Consider the following 10,258-nt stretch of genomic DNA (forward strand, 5'->3'; position numbering starts at 1 on the left):
TAAAGAGTGTTCACTGGTGAAGTGAGCAGAGTTGACACATGGGTTGACTAGAACTATTGTACGGGCATCTTCCTGGATGAGCAGGTGAACCCAGGGTCCTTGACCCTTTCAAGTGGCAGCCAGAGCCTAAGGATTCTATCCTGTGTTGAGTCATTTTCAGGGGGTTCTCTTCCCCACTAGAAGGCTAGGTGAAACCTACTGCTGGGATGTCATCCACCTGCATACCAGGTGCTCATCAGAGACTGAAAGGTCTCTGGTGGCTCAGAGACTTCATCAAACTCTACAACAGACATGTGATTGTTTTATGCCTGCTAATAGAAGCATATGTGAAGGAATTGTCTGAGACTTGGTTCATTGTACCAACTGGTCTCAGGGGTGGGTGTGATATCTAACAAGTAGAGGCCTCCAATACCTGCCAACCAAGAACCTAATCACTGTGAACGAACAGGGTGCCTTAGGTCCATTTGCAACATCATGTTAAGGACTAAAGGAGGGGGCCTGGGCCAGCAGAAATGACTTCTCAGGTAAAATGCCAGAGCTCTCACTACAAGCCTGAACTGCCATAGCCATAGTTTGGTGCCAAACTCTGGTGGCTCAGCCAATTCTGGTGGCTCAGCCAATTCTGTTGGCTCTTTGCAGTGCTGCATAGATAGGCTCTTGGAGTTTCTAATGAGATGAGATTCTCTCACTTACCAGCAGTGGAATTACTCCCACCCAGGGTGGAATTACTCAGTAGAGAATATGGTACTTAGAGGATTAACTGTGACACTTTTTAATTTTCTTTTCAAATTGAATTTAAGAAATCTTTAAGAAACGAGGTCAAGACGGCGAGTGTTCTTGAAAATTGAATAAATTTACACTCAAACATTCACTTATTTCAACAAAAGTAGGTTGACATTCACTCACGAATCAACCAATGTTTTCCAAGTACATATTAAGGACACATCTAAGTTGGAAGTTTAGTTCCTCAATCATTTTAAGCAAAGCTATGGTTATGATTTTGAGCATTTTAAATAAAGGGTTCTGAGGACAAAAAGGACTAGCCATTTTCCACAGACCCCAGGAGGCATGAGGAATCCAACAGGTGAGTAATTTGCACTCTATCCCAGCCACAGCTCCTGCACTGGCCTGGGTCTGGGTAGCCTTTGACATTGACAAGCTTGAGGTGCTCCAAAGCTGGTCCAGGTTCCATTAGGCAGAGTCATGCTGACAGCAGCTGGAATTTGACAGGCTTCCCAGCACTGGAGACAGGTGAGCTTTTTGATACCTGACACAGTGACAGCTCTGATGTGTCATCCCACTATTATTTCTAGGTTTGTGCTGGGTGTGGGGTTTCCCTGGGGGATTTGCACATGAAAGGAAGCCAACTTGATAGGCAGGAACAGGTAATGTTATTGATCAGTGAAAAAAAAATAGATCACTGCATACTTGGTCTAAATCTTGGACATCAAAGTCCCAAAGTGATTAGGAATATCACTTCCTGCCCATCTCCAACACGGCTACAGAAAGGACTCCAACAGCCCCCTTAGACCTTGATACTTTTTAATAGCATTCTCAATGTTTGAAGATTAATGACTTTTCCAATAGAGAACTGATTGCAATTATCATGCAGCTGATTAATTTACTTCCAGGAAGGCTGAGTGTATGTGCATGTCCTAGCACCTCCTAGCAGATGCTTCTGGGCAAGGGATCAAACTTCCATGTTTTAATTACGCCCCTGATTATCTCAGCCTGGACCTCTCCCCTCTCCAGAACAGCATCTCTTTTAGTTAGCGATCCACCCCCACCTCTCATCATAGAAGCTCCACCCTTCTAATTCCTCAGGCCAAGAATGTAAATGTCACCTTTAACCCCCTTTCCTTATATCCCACATCCAATTTTTAGATATTTGTCAGTTTCTAAATATAGTCAGAACTTCTCACTGCTTATCTCCATCATGACTATCCTCCTGGTCCAAGTTGCCATCTTGCTTGGGTGGTTAGAAATCTTCACTGCCTTGCATCTTTCATGGTCTACTTTCCACCTCTACCATTCTCACTGCTCCCTTGCTTTATGCATTTATCACCACCTGATATTTACTTGTCTCTACACACTAAGTAAGTCTAAGGGGTCAGACTAACATCTAGCACAAATTCTGCCAATAGTTGATGGATGGATGAATACACCACAGGCAGACCTTGGGGGCCTGATTCCCAGTGTATGATGAATGAGCATGTAATTTAGCTTATTAAGTGCCATGAGGCGATACTCTGCTGCATCTGAAAAATGGAAAACAGAAATTAGGGAACAAAAGGTTACAGAGCTCCATTCATTCCTCACCCTCTAGGCATAGTAACCTAACCTAAATGAACATGGTGGGCAGCAGGTTGAGCCCAAACATCCATATATAGTGCCTCCCTTCTGCCTAAGAGAAATTCACATTGACTCTTTCAGGATTCTGAATGCTAAAGCACCTAGCACCAAGAATCGAGGACATGGTAGTGTTGACTAACCTATTGGCACTGAGATCCCACCCTATGCCATTGTGATTATACTTTATCACATCCGCAAACAATACTTCCTTACGGGAAACAGGAGAAGGATAGGATAGAGCCCTGGGTAGGAGAAGGCTGTTAGGACCTGAATGGTGTGTTCACCAACCAGAGCATAAAACTGCTTTGAAGCTTATGAGCCTTAAGTTAGTTGTTCATCTACCCAGAGGTTCGTCATTGACCTCACGCTTTCTTCCTTGGAAGAAACCATGACAGCTAGTCTAAATTTTATTATTAATTTTTTTCAGTCAATACACAGAAGTATCTAATCTACATAGTGGAGGTTGCTGAGGAAACTAAATTGCAGGGAGAAGAAGGACATGCTTCATTTCTTGCTGGCCTTCACTGCTGACTTAGTGACCCTGGCCACAGATGCTGTCTTCTCCGTGGCCTTGATGACGCCAGTGGCCAATGTTTGCCTCATGTCATGCACAGCAAAACAGCCTGGAGGAGGAAGGAAGGAAGAAGCAAGAGTGAAATTTCTAGAAAGAAGCATAGAAGGAAAGGCTCCTTGGCCTCAGCCAGAGGTGCTTTCCTTCCCAGGACTCAGCAGCCATCAGTCCCTGGTTCACCTAAAGGTGGGTACTCAGAGAAGGTCTCCACACACATGGCCTCGCTGGGGACCATCTGCACTATGGCTGCATCAGGGCCTTGGTGTTGTCCTCCAGCTTCTTGCCTGAGCGCCAGTCAATCTTTTCCCTCAGTTCAGCAAGCTTGCAGGAGACATGGGCCATGTGGTAGTCCAGCACCAGCATGGATCTGTCCCGAGTGATTCAAGATGATCCCCTGGTGAGGCGAGGAGGATGGAATTAGAAGAGATCGGATGGCACCTGTGATCTGGGGCCAACTCTCGGCCAACCTGTGCCTTCTGTAGAAGTCAAGGTTAATTTCTAAGAAGCATTTCCATCACCACCAAGCTCCAAGGCCTGTGGCCTCCCACGCAGCTTACCTGTACCACAAAGCTGCCAGCCTCCATGGGAGGCAGGGGGGTCGTTCTTGCTGTCTCCGGCCATATTGCCACAACGGATGTCCTCCACAGACACTTTCTTCACGTTGAAGCCCACATTGTCACCAGGCAGGGCCTCGGGCAGGGCCTCGTGGTGCATCTCCACAGACTTGACCTCAGTGGTGATGCTGCAAGGGACAAAGGTGACCACCATGCCAGGTTTCAGGAGGCCCGTCTCCACACGGCCCAAGGGCACAGTGTCAATGCCTGTGCAATGGGAAGGGCACTCAGAAAGATTCTAGAGCCACCCAGTGAGAACTGGCTTCTGGGGAAGTCCCTTGTCCTGGGGCGCAAGGACCAAGGCCACCTACGGGACTAGTAGGAAGCGCCAGGACCCATGACTGGCTTATTTATGCTATGTATCTATCAGATAAACTGGAAACGCTGGGGGCTTTGGCACTTTATCCTACCTTAAAAGTCAGGATCTGAACCCTGGCAAGTCAGACACCAGACCTCATTCTCAACTCCTTTATTCCTTAAGAAGCCCTGTCACCTCACCTCCAATCTTGTACGCGTCTTGCAGAAGCAGCCTCAGGGGCTTGTTGGCGGGGCGAATGGGCGGGAGGATGGAGTCCACAGCTTCCAGCAGAGTCACCCCAGTGGTGCGTCGCTCAACCTTCCAGCCCTTGAACCAGGGCACGTACAGGGAAGGGGGATGGGGATGTGGAGCGGAGGTGAGCCTGGGTCACGGCTCCCGGTGCGCCCACCCCAGTAACAGGACCGGGACCGGGACCAAGACCCACGACGCACACCTGCTGACCCGGTCCGCACTCACGTTGCTGCTGGGCTCTAGCATGTTGTCGCTGTGCCAGCCCGAGATGGGCACGAAGGCCACGCAGGCTGATCTTCTTGATGTAGGCGCTCACTTCCTCCGTGATCTCCTGGAAGGCGGGCTCGGTCGAGTCCATCTTGTTGATGGCCACGATCAGCTGCTTCACGCCCAAGGTGAAGGCCAGAAGCGTGTGCTCGCGGGTCTGACCGTTCTTGGAGATGCCCGCCTCGAACTCGCCCATGCCGCTGGCCACGATAAGCACTGCATAGTCGGCCTTCAGGACACAGACACCACGGGGTCAAGGGCTTAGTTAGGGGAGGGGGCGCTGGCCGGGCTGGGAAGCCTGCTAGAGTTTCGGGCAGTCCCGGGTCCCTTTGGAAAGCTCGGGGACGGGATGCTCCCCAGAAGTTGATAAGTTCATGGGTCCCTTGGTTACTGCTGTGCACAGAGGTCCTGCCTCCCAGTTAAACTCTCACCTAGTCCCATAAATGAACTTTTAGTTCCTTCCTCCCAGACGGACCCCAAGTGATCTACTTGTCTGGGCATCAGAAAACCTGGACCCTGCTCCAGCCTGAAAGGGGGACCGTATCTGAGCCTCACCGAGTCTGTCTTCCTCTGGTTCTTTGAGAATTGATGATTGGCATGGATGAGGAAAACCTTCTAAGGCTTATGATATCCTCCTTCCCAGAGCCCCGGAAATAAAGCCTGAGTTTCCTCCCTTCCTCTGCGCCTGCCCCGCCCCCATCTGAAAGGGAGAGCCCTGGGAACAAGGGCTGCTTTACCTGGGAGGTGCCCGTGATCATGTTCGTGGGGCATCGATGATGGTGATGTAGTACTTACTGGTTTCAAACTTCCACAGGGAGATGTGGATGGTGATGCCACACTCTCTCTCTGCCTTCAGTTTGTCCAACACCCGGGCATACTTGAAGGAGCCCTTACCCATCTCTGGAGGGGTGGGGAGTGAGTAGTGTGCATTGACAGCAAGCAGAGGGATCTATCCCAGAGAATTCAGTGGCACCCTACAGCGCACCCTACTGTCCACGCTCTGCCACCAGACCCACCCAGAAGAGGGACATCCATCCTCCAATCCTCCCCGCCCCCTCTGCTAGACACCAACACCGCGCGTGGGTGCCTTACCTCGGCTGCCTCCTTCTCAGACTTCTCGATGGTCCTCTTATCGATCCCCCAACACTCGTAGATGAGATGCCCGGTGGTGGTGGACTTGCCAGAGTCCACGTGGCCAATGACAATGATATTGATATGGGTCTTCTCTTTGCCCATGGCGGCGGGTTCCTTCCTTCAGTCACTGCTAGAGGGGAGCACGGGGCGGGTGAGGCCACAGCGTTCCAGGCCTGCCTCTCTCCTCTCCTCCCCTCCACTCTGCTCCTGCCCAGCACCCCCATCCCCACTTCACAGCCTAGCCCGGAGCCGGGGACATGGTAGCATCAACTGAAAAGTAAAAGACTTGCCAGGCTCACGCCCTGGCAGGGGTCACGATCCCAGGGCCATAGCTGGTACTTCCAAGCAGTCCTGGCCCATCCATCCTTTCTCCTGTGTGGGCCTTCCCCCCACACTTCCTCCCATCCTTCCAATCCCCCCATCCAACCCTCACCCCCAGCACACTTCCTGTACAAGAAACCCCAACAAGCCATAGTTTGCAGCTTCTCTCCTGCCCCATGCAAGCCCCTACCTCCAGAGAAAAAGAAACAAAGTTAATCCAGCAAGAGCTGCAGCAGCTGTGCCTCCTGCTTTTATAAACCTAGCACTGGACCTTCCTCTGGTTCCACCCAAATCTGATACCAGCGCTGGAACTGGTTAAGTAATGCCTCTCCCTACCACCAAGCCCAGCTGCACAGACTACTTCTCAGACTGATTGAATATATGGGTGAAGAGAGGGTGAGTGAGAAAGTGTGTGGGTGGAGTGGGGGAAGGGAAGATTTTGGAAATAGGAAAAAAACAGAAAGAGAGAGAAATAAATAATTTTGACGGGAATGAATGCTGCATGGTGCCAAACTTTGCATGCGACTTCCCAAGACTAAGGTGCTGAAAGGTTGTGGCCATTCATTCATTCATTGAGCAGTTTATTGAGAAGTATAGTGCTCAACACTGTGCCGGAGGCTGAGGCTTACAAATTAGGAAGCAGTCATGGCCTGACTTCGGGAAAGCTCTCAGGCTCCATGATGCACAGCAATCCCAGCTGGGGCTCCGTCAAGTCAGCAGTCTGGGATTGCTGAGGGAGAGCTTGTGGGACTGCCTTGAGGCTGGCTGTGGCTATTTGGGGTTTTCTTCGAGCCTGAGCATGTCCTCATCACTCCCGGGGAAAGTTCTCAGCAGAGCTCAATCACTCACACACGGTCAATGCTGACTTTCTCCAGCCCCTCTCCCCAGCCCAAGCTTGGACCCAGGATGGCAAGAGGCCAATACTCTAGACTTTCAGTGTTCCCCATCCCATTGAAGGCCACCTCCTTGAGCATTGCCCATTTCTCATTCTTAAATCATCATTCCCACCTTTACCCCTAAAGGACCAAAAAGCTAGAATGTCAGAGAAGCGGGGTCCTCAGGAGACATCTGTCCTTTCCCTTCCCTTCCCCAATTTTATAGAAGAATCAAGGTCTAAGATATTCAAAGGATTGTCCAAAGGTTCTGCAACTCCTTGGTCCCCCACTATTAACAACTTTCCCTCACCCAGTCGCTTTTTACAAGAGAAGAAGCAGAGCTATGGAGCCCACTGATTCATTCCACTAACACGTAAGAGGGACCACTGCTTAGCTCTGCCCTGGGAGCTGTGGATTCAATGTGAGTGATGCAGCCCCTGTCTTTGAGGGGTTCACACTTTAGTAAGGGAGACAGACCACAAAGAAACTATTTCCATGTAATGAGTGTGTCCCGAGGGCTGAGAATGAGGCTCTTTTGGAGAGTTCCCAAGTGTGTGGGGTGACGAGAACCTCTTCACAAAGAAGTTTTAACAGGTCTTCAAGACCATGGCATCTCAAGGCCCATAGAGGAGGGAGGGGCTGGTCAGGCAGAATAATCAGTTGAACACAATTCTGTACTCCATTTGCCTAGAGGACAGGAAGTGGATGGGAGAAAACAATGGCTAAAGAGATGAAGGGGGAATATCATTATGCATTAATTCCTCAGAGTTTAGTTTTCCTAGACTGTAAGTCTAATTATGTAATCCCTCTGCTTCAATCTCTTGATTACCCTTTATTGCCCTTGGGGGAAAAACTGTTCCTTCAGTGATGAGAAGCTCCGAGAGACTGAGGCTCTAGGCAGGGAGCCCCTTAGGAAGCCACCACAGGAGTCCTGGCAGTGGGGAATGGGGCCTCAGCCAAGGGGTGCAACTGATGTGTATGCCACATAAATAGAGGGGGGGTCAGAAAAGAGAGGGGGGACCACTTGCCATCAAGATGAACACATGACTTTGTCAACATCTTCTCCCTCCTCCCAAAGTAAGCTCAAGCCCCTGAAAGAGTACCCAGAGGACCCTGCAGTGAATTCTAAAGGGTCAGAGTCTAGACTCTTTCCTGACTCTGCAGCCCTTCCACCTGGTGCAGTTGAGCTGATCACTCCCTGGTCTGGATCTGAAATTCCCTAGTCTTACAATGAGACTATAGTACCATCTCGTTTTGGCCTCTTTGAAATAGCACAAAGGCAAATTAAGAATGCAAGACAATTGCATTTCAGATTCAGGTAGACCTGAGTCTAAATCCTGCCTCTTCTACTTCCCAGTTATGTGAATTTTCTATCTCTGAGCTTCCGTTTCCTCATCTGTAAAATGGGGATAATATTTACCTCCTGCTTTGCTTGAGGTTGAACTTTATCGTCCTGCACAGTGCCTGGCACGTGGCAAGTGATCCATAACCAGTATCTACTATGGTCCTGTCTTCCTCTCCCTGTCTTGTGTTGCCAGACTCCACTCACTAAGAGGTGAAGTACTCACATACAGACCAAACAATTTGCCCAAGGTCACGGAACACATAAATGAAGAAACAGGAGGATACCCCTTAGTCTCTGGGTTTCCAGGCTTCTGCTGAGCCAGACTGTCTCCTCATTAAGAATTATTATTATTATACTTCTTCCATTTAAGCCATTTACATAGTATCTCTGTGGCTTGGCTGACTCAGAACTGAAAGAATAATCAGAATGAAGAGGTTTTCTGACATTGAAATCAGCTGAAGGGTAAGTGCTCCTGATAGAATGACTTTCCCAGCCTAGTGTAATTGGCTGTCACTAGGGAAATATTCCCATTGTTTACAAATTCGAAGGACCCTGGCAATTCATTATCATTTTATTAGAAATAGTATTTACAATGTATAAGCATAAAGTCATCAGGGTTTCTGGACTGGGACAGTTAAGAATTAGAAGTGAATCTATAGTGACTGTAATGCAGGCTTCAGAGGAGTTGGGATGAAATAAAATCATTTAGAATGACAAGCACAATGCAATGAGAATTCACGGAGACAAATGAAGTTATATGATCAAGATGTGCTTGTTGGGCAACTGCATAAATACAAGAAGAGGTGACTTTGTAGTGAAAAGTTACTCCAGAGAGGGTTGATTCATAAAAAACTAGACAATGTGACCAATATTGGCATATGAACTAAATACACCTATTAATTAATTTATCTATGTAACTATTAACCAAAGCCCATTGGTCTTTAGAGTTAGTGAGCAGAGGTGTAGCTATGAGATCTCCCAAGTTTATTCAGGTTTACTAGAGACAGAACCCATTGCAGACATAGACTAAGTCTGCACAACAGTACCAGTAAATTTTAGAAGAAACCCACAAAGTGAAACAAACTGGAGTTTGTCATGGGGAACTTTAAAGGTAAAGGTTCAACACCTAATACTAATACAATAGCCAGGACATGGAAGCAACCTAAATGTCCATCGACAGAGGAATGGATAAAGAAGATGTGGTATATATATACAATGGAATATTACTCAGCCATAAAAAAGAATGAAATAATGCCATTTTCTTTTTTTTTTTTTTTTTTTTTTTCAGTAATGTATTTTTTTTTTTTAATTTTTTAATTAGTTTCTGCTTTATAACAAAGTGAATCAGTCATACATATACATCTGTTCCCACATCCCTTCCCTCATGCATCTCCCTCCCTCCCACCCTCCCCATCCCACCCCTCCAGGTGGTCACAAAGCACTGAGCTAATCTCCCTGTGCTCTGTGGCTGCTTCCCACTATCTATCTACCTTACGTTTGGTAGTGTATATATGTCCATGCCTCTCTTTCGCTTTGTCACAGCTTACCCTTCTCCCTCCCCATATCCTCAAGTCCATTCTCAAGTAGGTCTGTGTCTTTATTCCCGTTTTGCCCCTAGGTCCTTCATGACTTTTTTTTTTTTTTAAATTCCGTATATATGTGTTAGCATACGGTATTTGTCTTTCTCTTTCTGACTTACTTCACTCTGTATGACAGACTCTAGGTCTATCCACCTCATTACAAATAGCTCAGTTTCGTTTCTTTTTATGGCTGAGTAATATTCCATTGTATATATGTGCCACATCTTCTTTATCCATTCATCCGATGATGGACACTTAGGTTGTTTCCAGCTCCGGGCTATTGTGAATAGAGCTGCAATGAACATTTTGGTACATGTCTCTTTTGGAATTATGGTTTTCTCAGGGTATATGCCTAGTAGTGGGATTGCTGGGTCATATGGTAGTTCTATTTTTAGTTTTTTAAGGAACCTCCATACTGTTCTCCATAGTGGCTGTACCAATTCACATTCCCACCAGCAGTGCAAGAGTGTTCCCTTTTCTCCACACCCTCTCCAGCATTTATTGTTTCTAGATTTCTTGATGATGGCCATTCTGACTGGTGTGAGATGATATCTCATTGTAGTTTTGATTTGCATTTCTCTAATGATTAATGATGTTGAGCATTCTTTCATGTGTTTGTTGGCAGTCTGTATATCTTCTTTGGAGAAAT

At 47.5% G+C, this 10,258-nt stretch overlaps 1 pseudogene across 1 annotated transcript; it reads right to left on the reverse strand.

Moving 5' to 3' along the window:
• Positions 1-2,856: 2,856 nt before the first annotated feature.
• LOC308620228 (elongation factor 1-alpha, oocyte form-like) lies at positions 2,857-5,590 on the reverse strand (annotated as a pseudogene). The gene is made up of 7 exons: positions 5,447-5,590; positions 5,092-5,252; positions 4,313-4,583; positions 4,036-4,177; positions 3,481-3,744; positions 3,104-3,317; positions 2,857-2,975 (listed from the first exon to the last, which is right to left on the reverse strand). The product of its transcript is annotated as an elongation factor 1-alpha, oocyte form-like (transcript).
• Between the last annotated feature and the right edge of the window lie 4,668 nt (positions 5,591-10,258).

The sequence above is a fragment of the Mesoplodon bidens genome (assembly GCF_964165515.1).
Source record: "Mesoplodon bidens genome assembly, chromosome: 7".
NCBI lineage: Eukaryota > Metazoa > Chordata > Mammalia > Artiodactyla > Ziphiidae > Mesoplodon > Mesoplodon bidens.